At 35.5% G+C, this 17543-nt stretch overlaps 1 non-coding gene across 1 annotated transcript; it reads left to right on the forward strand.

Annotated features, from left to right (window-relative positions):
- Positions 1-12660: 12660 nt before the first annotated feature.
- Positions 12661-12766, forward strand: LOC132651556 (U6 spliceosomal RNA). The gene has a single exon (XR_009589165.1). It is a non-coding gene; the product is annotated as a U6 spliceosomal RNA (small nuclear RNA).
- Positions 12767-17543: the final 4777 nt, after the last annotated feature.

Raw genomic sequence — 17543 nt, forward strand, 5'->3', positions numbered from 1 at the left:
ATATATGCAATGGGAATATATTCAGCCTCAAAATTTAAATTATGGTATTTATAGACAAATGTATTAAACAGCGGAAGATTATATGGAGGAAATCCAGGCACAGAAAAAGAATACCTCACATTCAGTTCCATATGTTGATCTTAACATTGAATCTTTACATTTATGTGTTTAATTTGTAGTACCTGTAGAAGCCAAGAAAGTGATAAAAAGGCCACAGAGTTGGTAGATATCTTAAGACAGCGGAGGATAGGAGAACATATGTGATATGAAAATAGAGAGACAGAATGCTAGGATTGGGAGCTTTTAAGCTCAAAAAGGTTAGAAGTATCGAGAAATAAAATAGCCAGTACGAAGGGTTAATTAAAAGGAAGGTTGTATGTAAACACTTATGGAATCTCACCACAATATGAGCAAGTGAAAAACTACAACTAAAAACAAAACAAGCAAACAAAAACAGAGTTAGAAGAAAGATGTCCTAATAGGCTGTATTGCTATTTTTAAAATGTAGGAGTTATTAAAGAAAAATTTCTGTGACAGGCATGGAACGATTTCTTACAAAAATTTGGTCAGTGAATTACCCAAAAGGCCTCCATATTATATAAGCTCTTGACATTCTTTGTGGTTGTCCAACATAACTGGCTAAGATGCTGTTTCTGAAGAAACTATACCCCTTTGTTTTGAGGCAGAGAAATCAAGGTCTGACTGACCTGGAAGCTTCCTGCCATATTTCATAGTTACAGGAGATGCTATGTAGGCTGGTGGGAGATAAAAGGTATCAAAGGTCACCCATTAGCAGATTTTGAACTCCACATGCTCCAAACTCAGTCTCCCAGGCAATACATACCCCTAGTGAAAGAATGGCATGACTATTGTAGATATAGCTAGCTGCTGTCATTTCAATTTGAAACCTATTCCACAGGAGGAAATTTATTTCTGATACAGCAAACCATGTCAAAAACAAGTAGCTGTGAGGAGATCTCAGACACTAACAAAGAAATTGCCATTTTTCAGTAGCTAAATTGACATAGCCCCAGACTGTCTTCATACTCATAAACAAATGCTACTATTAGGGTTTTGCAATGAATTGTGATCAATGAAGAAGTTCGTGGTAAGTAGCTCTAAGTGATGAGAGTAAGTGAAATTTGAATTACTCAGACATAAATAGGATATTTGTTCCACACTTTGTAAGGATAAGAACATGCTGCAGAAGAGGCAACAGAAAGAATATAAGAACAAGATAATAGGAAGAAGAACTAAGAAAAGCTATGGTTTTTTGTTTTATATAGCCTCTGTAGACATATTCTCACAGTAGTTAAGGTAATAAAATCTGAACAAGACTGTGCCTGTCATTAGTCAAGCAAGTACTGGGGAGGGATTTAGGGGGCTATACTGCTATATGCTAAAGTGTGAATTCTGGGGGAGTGATGGTCATTATCTTTAGTTGAGTACTCATGAGTGAGTCTAGTAGGCTCCAGTGGATAATATCAAACTCATGGTCACAAGGACAACTCTGGTTAAACTCAGGGGGTCATTAAAGAAAAAGACATAAATATTTTTTTAAAAAAAGATACTTTCAGGGAAGTGGGGTGGAGATGACAGGTGTAAGAAAAAAATTAATTGTGAAAGTTATCAAGATCCATTATACAAATGTATAAAAAAGATTTATTAAAAATCATAATTTTAAAAAGAAACAGGGGTGATACCAAGAGAAGAAAGACAATACAAAATCATAAATATTTTGACCAATATTCCATATGAATATTATTTGAAAATTACTTTAAACAATTTAATGCACAAAACGAATGTATAAGGAAGTTATTCTGTAGATATGACTCTCATTCTTTGTTTAGAAAATCAATAACAGAAGTCTATGTAAACAGATTAAATGTCTTGTCAATGAATGTGGTAAAAACTTTTGAAATATTTTATGTAGATGATTCTTATCATTTTAAGCAAGTTCTAATTCTATTTTCCAGGGACTTTTTGTAGGTATGAGTGGTGTTCCACAGCAACTGAGGGTGCCCCTGTTGAGACACTGTTAAGTGTCCTCTTTTGGTTTCTCTTCAAAGAAAGTACAATCCTGGCACACATTGCCAACGCTCATGTTTTCTCCATTATTTGCTACGTTTCACTGTCAACTTTATACCGTCAAATGGATCACAACTTCTATGTGTTGTCCCGGATTAAATATTTTCCTGAAGATTTTTTTGTCTCAGAGATGCTGTTCTTTTATTATTCTATGTTGATTCTTTAGCCCCAGCTGACTATGTATTGTCCTAGTGAAGGATATGTTTCATTTGTATATAGTATTAGTAGAAAGTATCACAAAATATCCCAAATAGAGTCTTAGTTCCCTCTAAACCTTCATAAAACAGACATCCATAGCCTGCATGTTTCCAGCATTTTTTCTTCAAAGCTCACACAAAACAGCCCATTAAACTCCAAGCTCATAATAGTTACAAAAATTCCAAATAATTCTACAATCCCTCCCCCAAATAATACGGTCATGACAACAGTCAACCCTCTGGTGTCAAATTAAATCTTAGTTTAATTTCGTTTTCATTGATAAAACACCATGATCAAAAACAGCATGGAGGTTTATATCGTCTTACACTTCATAGATTGTTGTCCACAGAAGCCAATGGAAGAACGCTTATACAAAAAATGCTGAGGTGGAAAAACAAGTATATGAAAAGTTGTCCCATATCAAAAGCAATAAGCAATTGATGGGAGAAATATATATGTTTACTTCACTGATTTAGCCATTGGTAAGGTGCCCGCCTGTAAATACTCACTCATTTATTAAGTTTGTTTGTTCACCAATATAGAATTAAAAATTGAAACTGTAATGTTACTGATACTTCCCATTTAGTAATGGTTTAACTCTAGAATATTGACATTATATGCTACTGAGGTTGTTTAATGACAAAAATCCTCATTATTCTTGATAGAGTGGGAGATACTACAACAGCTTTAGATGGAAGGGTCAGTCTTTCTGATGAAACAGAAGATTTCAAATGAGTATGTTATTAAATAATTGTACTTACTGGTACTTAGCTAATAGGTAAAAATTTAGGCCTTTGATAAAAACAGATATGGATTTTTTAGCATATGTATTCATGTTTGTCAAAGCATGAGAGCATCTTATATGGTTTAGTGGGTATGGACATGTTATGATATATCTAGATAAATGATACAAAATATTAAATACATCATCTACTTAACTGTGAAATAACAGGTAAGAATGTTGAATTCATTTCAGCAAGTGAAAGAAGCCAGTGAAAATACTCTATACACAATTTTATAAACAGAGCACAGATAGTGCAGACAGCATGATCGATAATTAATAAATGAAACCTCCTGAAACTTAAAAGATTTGTAAGGCAAAATATAATATTAAAAAATTAAAGTAGCAACCTACATAATGGAAAAAGGTTTTCATCAACTCCACATCCAATAGCAGGCTAATACATAAAGTATATGAAGTATGACTCTAGACATCAACAAATGAAACAATCCAATTAAAAATGGGGTACAATGGGATTGCTTTAAGTTTCTTTCTTTTTAGTTTGATGTTGGCTATAGGCTTGCTGTATATTGCCTTTACTATGTTTAGATATGTGCCTTGAATCCCTAAACTCTCCAAAACTTTAAACATGAATGGATGTTGAATTTTGTCAAATGATTTCCAGCATCTAGGGAGATTATCATGTGTTTTGTTTTTTTTTTTTTTTTTCTTTCAGTTTGTTAATATGGTGGATCACATTGATGGATTTCCATATACTGAACCACCCCTGCATACCTGAGATGACGCCTACTTGGTCACAGTGGATGATATCTTTGATGTGTTCTTGTATTCAATTTGCAAGTGTTTTGTTGAGTGTTGTTGCATCAATGTTCACAAGGGCGATTGGCCTGAAATTCTCTTTCTTTGTTGGGTCTTTGTGAGGTTTAGGTATCAAAGTGACTGTGGCTTCATAGAATGAGTTTGGTAGTGTTCCTTCTGTTTCTATTTTTTGGAATAGTTTGAAAAGAACGGGACTTAGCTCTTCTTTGAAGGTCTGGGAGAATTCTGGGCTAAAAACATCTGGTCCTGGGCTTTTTTTGAAAGGGAGACTTTAGATGAATGTTTCTATTTCCTTGGGCGATATAAGACTATTTAATTGATTTACATGGTCTTGATTCAGTCTTGGTAAGTGGAATCGATCAAGAAAATTGTCCACTTCCTTTAGATTTTCAAAGTCTATGGAGTACAGACTTTTGAAGTAAGTCCTAATGATTGTTTGGATTTCCTCAGTGTCTGTAGTTATGCCCCCCTTTTCATTTCTGATTTTGTTGATTTGAATGGTGTCTCTATGTCTTTTAGTTAGCTTGGCCAGGGCTTTTTCTATCTTGTTGATTTTCTCAAGGGTCCAGCTCGTGGTTTCATTGATTTTTTGAATTGTTTTATTTGTTTCCAATTGATTGATTTCAGCCATAAGTTTGATCATTTCCAGCTGTCTACTTCTTTATAGTGTGTCTGCTTCTTCTTTTCTAGGGTTTTTAGGTGAGCCATTAAGTTGCGTGAATGAGCTGTGTCAAATTTCTTCTTGAAGGCACTTAGTCCTATGATCTTTCCTCTTAGCACTGCTTTCATTGTGTCCGACAAGATTGGATATGTTGTGCCTTCATTTTCATTGAATTCTAGTATGACTTTAATAAGGCAAGGCTGCCCACTCTCTCCATATCTCTTCAACATAGTTCTGGAAGTGCTTGTTAGAACAATAAGACAGTGGAAGAAGATGAAGGGGATACAAATTGGAAAGGAAGAAGTCAAATTAACACTATTTGTAGATGATAAGATAATATACCTGAGTAACCCCAAGAATTCTACCAGGGAACTTCTACAGCTGATAAACAGCTTCAGCAAATTGGTGGGATACAAAATTATCTCAAAAGAAATCAGAAGCTCTCCTGTATACAAAAGACAAAAGGGCTGAGAAAGAAATTATGGAAACAACACAATTCACAACAGCCACAAAAGACATGAAGTACCTTGGAATAACCCTAACCAATCAAGTCAAAGACTTGTATGAAAAAAATTTCCAGTCTCTGAAGAAAGAATTATGAGGAGATATCAGAAGATGGAAAGATCTCCCATGCTCATGGCTTGACAGGGTTAACATAGTAACAATTGCCATCTTACCAAAATCAATCTACAGATTCAATGCAATTCCCATCAAATTACCAACACAATTCTTTACAGACCTGGAAAGAAAAATTCTCAACTTCATATGGAATAACAAAAAAATTCAGAATTGCTAAACCAATCCTCTACAAGAAAAGCTCTTGTGGACGTATCTCCATCCCTGATCTCATGCTGTACTAGAGAACAACAGTAATAGAAATTGCATGGTACTGGCATAGAAACAGAATGGTAGATCAATGGAACCGAATAGAAGACCCAAAAATAAACTCACACACTTATGGTCACCTGATATTTGACAAAGATGCCAAAACCATACAATGGTGAAAAGATAGCATCTTCAACAAATTGTGCTGCTCTAACTGGATGTCTACATGTAGAAAAATGCAAATAGATCCATACTTATCACCCTGCATAAAACTAAAGTCCAAGTGGATCAAAGACCTCAACATAAAACCAGAGACATTAAATCGGTTAGAAGAAAAAGTGGGGATGACCCTAGAACTCATTGGTACAGGAGAAAACTTCCTGAACAGAACACCAACAGCACAGGCTCTAAGAGCAACAATCAATAAATGGGACCTCATGAAACTGAAAAGGTTCTGTAAAGTAAAGGACACTGTCATCAAAACAAATCGACAGCCTACAGATTGGGAAAGAATCTTCACCATCCCTTTATCTGACAGCTGTCTATTATACAGTATATATAAAGAACTAAAGAAGCTGAAAACTATATATATATATATATAGTTTATATATATATATATAGTTTATATATATATATATATATAGAAAACTATATATACAGTATATATAAAAAACTAAAGAAACCAAGTAATCCAATTAAAAAATGGGGAAACACAGCTAAACAGAGAATTCTCTGTAGAGGAATGTTGAATGGCAGAGAAACACTTAAAGAAATGCTCAACGTCATTAGTCATCAGGCAAATGCAAATCAAAACGTCCCTGAGATTTCACCTTATACCCATCAGAATGGCTAAGATCAAAAACTCAAGAGACAACATATGCTGGAGAGGTTGTGGAAAAAGTGATACCCTTCTCCACTGCTGGTGGGAAATTAAGCTTGTACAACCACTCTGGAAATCAATCTGGCACTTTCTCAGACAACTAGGAATAGCGCTTCCTCAAGATCCATTCATACTACTCCTAGGCATATATTCAAAAGTGGCTCAAGTACACAATAAGGACATTTGTTCAACCATGTTTGTAGCAGCTTTATTTGTAATAGCCAGAAGCTGGAAACAGCCCAGATACCCCTCTACTGAAGAATGGATGCAGAAATTGTGGTACATCTACACAATGGAATATTACTCAGCAATGAAAAATAAGGAAATCATGCAATTTGCAGGTAAATGTTGGGACCTGGAAAGGATCATGCTGAGTGAGCTGTCCTAGAAGCAGAAATACACACATGGTATATACTCATTCATATAGATATATAATATAGGATAAACCTACTAAAATCTATACATCTGAAGACACTAATCAAGAGGGAGGACTCTGACTAAAATGCTCAATCCCATCCCCAAAGACAAAGATTAAGGACATCAGAAGAAGAAGAAATCAGGAAACAAGTTAGGAACCTGCCACAGGAGCCTCTGAAAGGCTCTGCCCTGAAGACTATCAAAGTAGATGCTTAGACTTATGGCCAATTGTTGGGCAGTGTGCATGGAATCTTATGTAAGAAGTGGGAAAAATAAGATCTGGAGAGGACAGGAACACCACAAGGAGAACAGAAAATTTCAACACAGGGGTCTTTCCAGAGACTCGTACTCCACCCAAGTACCATGCATGAAGATAACCTAGAATCCCTGCACAGATGTAGCCCATGGCAGTTTAGTGTCCAAGTGTGTTCCATAGTAATGGGAAGAGGAACTGCCTCTGACATAATCTGATTGGCCTGCTCTTTGATCACCTCCCCCTGAGTGGGGAGCAGTCTTACCAGGCTACAGAAGATTACAATGCATCCCCTTCTGAAGAGATTTTATATACTAATATCATAAGGAATGAGAGGAGGACCTCCCCTATCAGTGGACTTGTGGAGGGGCATGCGTGAAGAAGGGGGAGGGAGGGTGGAATCAGGAGAGGAGGAGGGAAGGGTTTATCAGGGGACACAAAAGACTAAAATATAATTAATAAAAGTTAAAACAAAGAAAAAATGGGGTACATATATACATAGAGAATTCTCAATAAAGGAACCTCAAATGACTGAGAAACACTTAAAGGAAATGTTCAACATTTTTATCTATCAAAGAAATGTAAATCAAAACTACTTTGTTATTCTATATTACACCTGTCAGAATGGGTAAGATCAATAACACAAGTGAAAACTTATGTTGGAGAAGATGGGGAATGAGGGAGAACACTCCTCCATTGCTGGTGAGAATGCGAAATTGTAAGGCCACTATGTAAATCAAGATGGTAATTCTTCAGAAATTGGAAACCGATCTACCATAAGACCTAGATATACCACTCTTGGACATATACTAAAAATATACTCTACTCTACCGCAAGGATACTTGTTCATCTATGTTTATAGCAGCTTTATTAATAATTGCCAGAAACTGGAAAAAAAAAACTAGATGTCCCTCAACAAAAGAATGGGTTAAAGAAATGTGTTGTAATTACACAATGGGGAATTATTTGGCTGTTAAAAATAATGGCATCATGAAATTTGCAGGCTAATAGATGGAACTAGGATAATATCCTAATTGAGGTAACTAAGACCCAGATAAACATGTTGTGTCCTCTCTTATAAATGGATATTATCTGTAAAGTAAAGAATAATCATGCTATAATCCACAGACTGGAATGTAATGGTTATAATCCAGAAAGGCTATGTGATCTGGATGGCTCCAGGTAAGACACATGGATTTCCCTGGGAAGAGAAAGCAGAATAGACAGGGGTGCATGGACATGGGAACAGTAGAAATCAGGTGTAAAGGGGAGGAATGGAGGGAGAGACGACAGGAATGAAGGGGGATTTAGAGGGCAAAATAAAACCTAGTGCAGTGGAAACTTCATGGAATCTATGAAAGTTATCCTAGTAAGGATTCATGTTAAGGAGGATAATGAGTCAGAACTGGCCATCTTTTATAATCAGAAAAGGCTTCCAGTAGTGGGATTGAGACAGCAACCCAGCCACAAAATGTTTGAACTACAACCTGTCCTGTCTACAAGATGTGCTATGAAAAAAAGCTCAGAGCTTGTGGAAGTGGTCAACCAATAACTGGTCTAACTTGAGGCCTAAGACTTTAGAGGGAACCCATGACTGATATTGCCTTGGAACTAAAAGCATGATGGCTCAGAACTTAGGGTAAAACCAAAGATGACTGACAAAAATAAATAAATAAATAAATATAAATAAATAAGTGAAGTGATTCCTTAACGATATTCTTAGTTTGATCAGCAAAGAGATTTCCTCTGGCAGCTAATGTGTGCAAATGTATAGACCCACACCCAAACATTAGCCAGAGCTCAGGGAACCCCCACTCCAAGTGGAGAAAGAACGATTCTAGTAGCCAGAGAAGTTGAAGACACCAGGGAAACAGGGCACATCGAATCAACCAAGCAAGGATAATATGGCTTCACAGAATGGAGCAGCAACTATGGAGCCTGCATGGGTCTGCATTAGGTTCTTTGCATTCATATTGTGGTTGTTAAGGTTGGATTTTTTGTAGGACTCATAACAGTTGGAATGGAGGTGTCTCTTACTCTTGGACCTACTGGGTTGCTATATGCAGCATTGAGATTAATGTTTATGTCTAAGCTTATTGCCTCTTTGTATGCAGTGTTCATTTAATATCACTGGTAGTCCTGCTTTTTTTCTGAAGGTAAATGAAGGAAGGGTGGATCCAGGCTACAGAGGAGGTGGAGTGGGGACAACTTGGAAACATAAATGCCAAATAGGCTTGTGAAAAAAGGTTAACATAATTTTCAATTAATACAGGCAAAATTCAATTTTAATAAGATATAACTAAATATATATTACAGTGACTAAAAAGTAGTGACAATACCAAATTATCTCAAGGACATGAAATTTATTTATTACTTACAAATTATTATGAAGAATGTAAAATAGTACAGCTACTCTGTAGAATTTTTGGCTACTTTATACAACTTGAAAAAAACACTGTACAGAAATTTCATTTAGAGGCATTAGTTACTAGAAAAATGGAAACTTTTCTAAGAAAACCTTTTACTTGAGTGTTCACAGTTACATAGGTAACAGAAAAAGAAATTAGAAACACTCTGGAGGCTTTTAAGTTTTTGAATAGTTAAACACAAAACAGATATACATACTAATTTGAATATCTACAGAGAATTATTCTAAGTGAATAAGGCCAGTCTTAAAATGTCACACAATAAAGAATTCCATTTCTGTGTTGCTTTAAAAATTATAGAATTGTATGAAGGGATCAGATTAGTTGTTACATGGGATTAAGATGCAGGAAAGGAGGGGAGATCCAAGATGGCAGCACAGGGAGGACACTCTTTCTGAGCAACAGCACAACAGTGACAGCACAGTGACCAGCAGACAGAACTTTGGGCCTTAAAACACAAGTGATTGTGTTTCTCAGGTGAGAGGTAACCCCACAGTGTGGGAATCAATAGGTTTCAGGTAACACAACTTAATCACTGAAGATTTACAGGGTCCTGGCAGGCACTCAGTCAACAGTCCGGAGCCACACATCTTTATGCACTGATCATACATCCCAGACTGAACTATGGGCCCCAGGGCACCAGAGACTGGGTATGTCTGTAGGGAGAAAACCCCACAGTGAGGAAAATAGCAGGTCCGACATCAGACATTAGGGCAATCAGCCAACCTTTGTACCTGAAAAGTTCTCAGGATAAGTTCCCTGGTCCCTGCATGTGCCCAGGCACCCAAGCACCCAGGCTCCCAGTCAGCAGGGAGGTTAAGCCACTTTGCCTGCATGCTCTATTCACCATCCCAGACGGAACTGAGGGCCCCAAAACACCACACATTGGGTCTTCTTGTTGGGAAGAAATCCCATGGTGCAGGAAATATCAGATATGACCTCAGGACATCCAGCTCCAGCAAAAGCAATCTACAGATTCAATGCAATTCCCATCAAATTACCCACAGAATTCTTTATAGAGCTTGAAAGAAAAATTCTCACCTTCATATGGAATAACAAGAAATCCAGAATCACTGAAATAATCCCCTACAATAAAAGATCTTTTGTAGGTATCTCCATCCCTGATCTCAAGCTGTACTTTAGAGCAACAGTAGTAAAAATTGCATATTACAGTCACATAAACTGACTGGTGGGTTAATGGAATCAAATAGAAGCCTTGAAAAAAAAAAAAAAAAAACACACAGTCATGTACACCTGATTTGACAAAGATGTCAAAACCAGACAAAGAAAAAAAATATACCATCTTCAATAAATGTTGCTAGTCTACTTGGATGTCTACATGTAGAAAAATGAAAATAGATCCATACATATCCCCCTGCACAAAACTGAAGTCTAAGTGGATCAAAGAACTCGACATAAAACCAGACACCCCAAACCTCTTAGACGAAAAAGTGAGGAAGAGCTTGGAAATTATTGAGGCATCATTCTCTTCAAAGCCCCCAGGACTTAGTTTATTTGTTTGTTTGTTTGTTTGTTTGTTTTCTATTGCTCTCTTTTTGGAGCTACTGTCCTATCCAGGTTTTTCAATCTGTGGCTTCTTTCATAAAATTACTCACATTCTGCCCAAAGTTTGGCTATACATTTCAGCCTCTGGTTTGCTAACTCTATCAATACAGTCTAGAAGATGTCCTCTCTTGTAGGCTCCTATCATATTCACTTTCCTCTCCTTCTTCCGATGTCTATTGCTTTTTTCCTTCTGAATGAGGATTAAGCATCTACAGTAGGGACTTCCTTGTAGTTTATCTTCTTTATGAGTACAGATTTAAGTATGATTATCCTATATTATATGTCTAATATCTACTTCCAAGTGTGTATATACCATGTGTGTCTTTCTGTTTCTGGGTTACCTCACTCAAGATGATCTTTTCTAGGTCCCACCATTTGCTTGCAAATTTCATTATTTCCTTGATTTTAATAACTTAATAATTTAATAACTTTAATTCCGTTTGGGAAATGTACCACAATTCTGTATCCATTCCGCCACTGAGGGACATCTAGGTTGTTTCCAGATTCTGGCTATTATGAATAGATATTCCACAAACATGGTTGAGCAAATGTCCTTATTGTATAATTGAGCATATTTTGGATATATGTTTAGGAATGTTATAGCTGGATCATGAGGTAGAACTATTCCTAATTGTCTGAGAAAGCAGGAAATTGATTTCAAAAGTGGTTGTACAAGTTTACATTCCCACTAGAAATGGAAGAGTATTCCCCTTTATACACATCCTCTCTAGCATGTATAGTCACTTGTGCTTTTTATCTTAGCCATTTTGATGGTTGTAAAGAGAAATCTCATGGTGATTTTGATTTGCATCTCCCTGATGACTAAGTACATTGAACATTTAAGTGCTTCTCTACCATTCTATATCCCTCTATTGAGAATTCTCTGTTTAAATTTTTAAAATTTGATTCCTTGATTTGTTGCTGTTTAACTCCTTTGTTCTTTATACATTCTGTATATGAGCCTTTTTTCAGATACAGGGGTAGTGAAGATCGTTTCTAGATATATAAGCTGTCGTTTTGTTCTGACAACAGTGTCCTTTGCTTTACAGAAGATTTTTTAGTTTCATGAGGTCCCATTTATTGATTGTTTATCTTAGAACCTATGCTGTTTGTGTTTTGTTTAGTAAGTTGTTTCCTGTGACAATGAGTTCAAGGTTCTTCCCCAATTTTTTTGTAACAGATTTACTGTGTGTGGTCTTACGTTGAGGTCTTTGATCCACTTGGACTTTAATTTTGTGCAGGGTGATGAATATGGTTCTATATGCATTATTCTGCATGTAGTCCTCCAGTTATATCAGCACCGTTTGTTGAAGACGTTGTCTTTTTTTCACTGTATGGTTTTGACTTCTTTGTCAAAGATCAAGGATCCGTAGGTGTGTGGGTTTATTTCTGGGTCTTCAATTTGATTACATTGATCCACTGTTCTGTTTATCTGCCAGTACCATGCAGTTTATATTAATGTTGCTCTATAGTACAGCTTGAAATCAGGGATGGAGATATATTAAGAATATCTGTTACTGTACAGGATTGTTTTAGCAATTCTGGGTGTTTTTTTTTCAATATGAAATTGGTTGCTCAATATTTTTTTTAAATATCATTGAGCATATACATCACATACACTTTTATTGAAAAACTGAACCAATCTATCTCTGTAAAGGAAAGGGTAAATAGAAAGTTTTTAATATGTTTAAATGAATTCTAGGTAATTATGACAATTCCATAGTAGCTTCGAATTCATGTGTTCAAAATAAAATCTTAATTTGCCTCTTTAAAGTGGAAAAGTAAGTGCTTGCTTCAACAGCACATATACTGAAATTGCAACGATACAGAGAAGATTAATATGACTCTGTGCAAGGATGACTCACAAATTCATGAATTGTTCCATATTTTCCATACTAAAATTTATAGACAGACCACAGGGACTCTTAAAGAAGAAAGGGGATATAAAAGGACTTGCACGGGAAATAGCTCCACAAAAAGACCAAGAAATTAAAAAATCTGGGTTCAGGGTCACTGCAGAGACAGATTCAACAACCAAAGACATTGAATAAAGAAGACGTTGACCGCTGATCAGATATAGCCCATAGACAGCTCGGTCTCCATGTAGGTTCCCTAGTAAGGAGATAAGAGACATTCTCTGACACGAACTCAGTTGCCTTCTCCTTGATCATTTCTACCTGGTGAAGCGACCTAGCAAGTCCACCGAGAAGCAAGATCCAGACAGTCTTTATGGGAACTGTTAGGGTAGAGTCAGACAGTAGAGGAGGAGGACTTCCCCCTTCAGTGGAGTAGGGGAGAGAGATAGGGTAGAAAGAGAGAGAGAAGGTGGGACCAGGGGGATATTGGGAGTGTGCTACAACTGGGTAACAAAGTGACTAAATTGTAAAATAATAAGAATAAAATACAAAAAAAAAAAAATGGAAATGTAATAATTTTGCACCTGTTAGGAAACTGCAAAATCAAGCTTCGCCTTTAGAGTTCTTGGTTTGGCTCTGTTAGTTTTGGCTCCTTTGATCAAAATATCATTAATTTGCATCCAGTAATTAAACTAAATTTTAATTTTGATTATTCTTTTGAGGGGAATTGAATGTGTTTTCTTAGTAAACAAAATACAGAAACTGAAGATCCATCCATATACTGTGCAGTCTGGAATTCGGAATTCCATAGATTTTCATGGTTTTTCAAGTATTGTGATCACGTGAAACATTTCCAAGTGTTCTTTCAAGTACGAGATAGAGACATCCAAAGGCTAAGTTTTATTTTCATCCTTTTATATCCTCATCATAAAAGGGGGAAAGTTGTAAAAGCAAATAAAGATTTATGTGCCTTTTTTTCTAATATGATGAATAGAACAGAAAGAGGAAGGAGATAGAGAGGACCTCTTGTTTCCACCTAGATTCACACACACACACACACACATATATATATATTAAATATCATTAGGCATTTGTTAAGGAAAGAAGAAAAAGGACAAACAATAGAGAGGTGAAGACCTTGTAGAATTGTGGACAGGCTTAAAACTATCTTAAAATGCACAAATAACGACCATTTATTCTTTCATTAAACAATTTTACCAAGCCCCGTAAACAGGATACTCACTGATGCCTGAAAACAGTATGTGTTAATGAAACCACAGAATGTACTTCAGATGAACTCAAATGCAGCCTCAAAAACAGTAAACATAGAGACAGATTAAATTCCAAAAGCAAGTGTAAATTTCCATCCTCAAACTTCATTTGACAAAGTTTGGGAATTTTTAAAATATTCTGAGGTATTATTTTCAGTGTGCTGGAAGACAGAATAACATGCAAGATATGAATGAATTTATAAAGAAAATAGAAGAAATTTAGAGAATTTCTCCCTCAATAAATCATCACTTTGGAAATAAGAATGACCAATAATGGTTTCTGAAAGTATTAAAAAAATACTCAATTTTTGAATACCAAATTGGTTAATAACAGTAGCTAAATCCACTGGAAAATAAGTGTTGTATTAGTTGCTTGCTTTAACCTATATCTCATTTATTTTCTAAATGCCACTTGATATTTAAGAAGCAAAAAAGTGAAATAATTTATGGTTACAGTTATGTAGTACCTAATATGAAGTCTTTTTTTTAGGGATAGTCAGGATGTTGGATGAAATAGTGCAAATGTAACATTTTCTCTATGTTTCTACATTTCCTTCATTTCTCACAGGTAGTGAAGCACTTAAAATAATATATTCCCAATTCCTACTCCTTGAACCTTATATAACATAGTCGTTATTGACTCATTTTATTCAGAAACATCAATTGCTCATTATTTTTGTTATTATTATATTGAATGCATAACTATTTTTAAGAATCAATGAAAGTAAGAAATGTGCTTTTTTATTAGTAATAGTAGTTACATTTTATTAACTTGGTATCCCAGCTGTATCCTGCTCCCTCATTCCCTCCCAATCCCACTGTCCCTCCCTCATCTCCTCCCTGCCCCTTTCTTCGTCCAATGATTGGGAGGACCTTCTCCCCTTTCATCTGACCCTGTTTTATCAAGTATCTTCAGTACTGGCTGCAAAGTCCTCCTCTGTGGCCTAGCAGGACTGCTCCTCCTTTGGGGGGGTGGGGAGGTCAAAGAGCCTGCCATTAAGTTCCTCTCAGAAATAGTCCCTGTTCCCCTTACTATGGGAAACCAATTACTTACTGAGCTACCACGGGCTACATCTGAGAAGATGTTCTAGGTTATATCCATACATGGTCCTTGGTGGAGTGTCAGTCTCAGAAAATACCCCTGTGCTCAGATATATTTGGTCCTTGTGGAGTTCCTATCCTTTCCAATTCATACTAACTCCCCTTCTTTCATATGATTCCCTGCACTCTGCTGAAGGTTTGGTTATGAGCCTTAGTATCTGCTTTGATACACTGCTAGGTAGTCTTTCAGAGGCTCTCTGTGGTAGGCTCCTGTCCTACATCCATTTGTCTTTCTAAGTGAGTATTGATTATCTTAGCCCGTGTCTGCTTTCTTGTTTATCTTCCTCAAGACCGAGCTATACCACTGCTAGGTATAGACACAAAATTTGCTTAAGTACACAACAAGGACATTTGCTCCACCATGTTTGTAGCAGCTTTATTTGTAATAGTCAGAACCTGGAAACAACCCATATGTCCATCAACAGAAGAATGAATACAGAAATTGTGGTATTTTTACACAATGGGATACTACTCAGCAATCAAAGGAGGAAATCATGAAATTTGCAGGCAAATGGTGGGATCTAGAAATGATCATTCTGAGTGAAGTATGCCAGAAGAGGAAAGACAATCATGGTATATACTCACTTATATAGACCTATAAGATATGATAAACATAATGAAATCTATACACCTAAAGAAATGTTTTTATTTAATTTTTTTTTCATTTACTACTATGTTCCCTCTTTTTGTGTAGATCTAAGTGTCTTACCTTTTTCATTTCCTTTCTTTTTGAAGTCATTCTGACATTTCTTGCAGGCGAATTTACTAGAAGCAGTTTTCATAACAGTCTGTTTGTCTGATAAAACATTTATTTTTCTTTTACTTTAAAGAAAAATCTCATAAAAACATAATTCTGCATCAGAAGGTTTGTTTGTTTGTTTGTTTTAACTGTCAAGTGTTAATTATCTCTCCACACTGTGCACACTTTTTTTCTAACAAAGATGAAGCCATTTTAGATCCTTTTTTGTTGTTTTTATTTGTTCTGCTATATAACTGTGAGGTTGACTCCTACAAATTACAAGTCCTTATCTCCCTTGTAGACTAATATTATAATATTATGTTGGTTTTGATCAGTAGGACGCTCAAACAGAACTTAGAAAGTTAAATAAGGAAAAGATCTGATACATTGTTTTTAGTGATTAGAGATATATATTCTTTCTAGAATTGTGCATACAAGGGTATTTGTATGTGTACATAAATCTAATCACTTACATATATTTTCCTCTTGTTAGTGGTAATACCTAAAAGTTGTGGGATTTTTATTTGTCTCTATACGAACACAAAATTGTGTAATTACCTCATTCTAGTGTAGCAAAATAAAAAGGATGAAACTGGATAATTTACTTCAAATGTATTTTTCCTCTGGTAGCTATATCCCTGTGTTAAACTAAAAGCTAGCAATATATTATTATACTTAACTAAATATATTTTTTTAGATATAGATGTAAGAAATACCCACAAACACAACACAACTCACACACACACACACACACACACACACACACACACACACTGTCAGGATGTATATTTTACAAATGGAGACCATTGTGAGGAGGGAAAGAGGAGATATGCAGCCAAAATTCTTTTTCTTTTTATTAAACAAACAGAAAATACACTGGCTACTATGTCATTGTTTCACCATTTTATTAGATATGAACCTGTGTTCATGTAAATGTTGATATGTCAAATAGTTGAATTACAAAGAATAAATTAGATGCTTCCCTACCTGCCTGAAATTATAGACATTAAAGTTTTCAACTACTTAAAACACTCCTTCTTTGTTGACTTTAAATTTAGCACACTCAGTTCAATCTAGTGAATTTATTGTCAGTTTTATGATACACAGATTACTGGGTATATAAAGGTTTTCTTTATTTGAGTGTTAGTAGTTATTCATGATTTCTTCTTATTTAAAAAATATTCTTTGAAAATTTCATACATGATCTTATTCACCCCAACAACTGTTCTCCAACTCTTCATGAGCTTCACCAGACATCTCCCTACTGAATTCATGTTCTTCGAATTATTACTATAATTATAATTATTATTGATATTACTCTAGTAGTAGTAGTAATATTAATTATTATTAGTAGTAGTATCATTTCATCATCATCATTATTAATAACTTACTGAGTCAATTTAGTGCTGACCATGTGTTTGTGTGTGAGAGGCAAACTACTGAGGCATGGGCAAAAGACCACCAATCAAAATCTAAAGAAATATGGTTATAAGCAATGAACAGTTTTCCTTTCACATCACGTACCATAAAACTGCAGACTGAGAAAGAATAATTTAAAAATATGCTGATGCATGACTTTTGTGTAATTAAAATGTGTTTTGCATTCACAAAAGCTATAAGACCCTAACAGTCTGTCTATAAACAAATACAGCTGCATCATTTAAAATTAATTCATCATTATACACATGGTTAGAGATAGTA

Source organism: Meriones unguiculatus (genome assembly GCF_030254825.1).
Source record: "Meriones unguiculatus strain TT.TT164.6M chromosome X unlocalized genomic scaffold, Bangor_MerUng_6.1 ChrX_unordered_Scaffold_31, whole genome shotgun sequence".
NCBI classification, from domain to species: Eukaryota; Metazoa; Chordata; class Mammalia; order Rodentia; family Muridae; genus Meriones; species Meriones unguiculatus.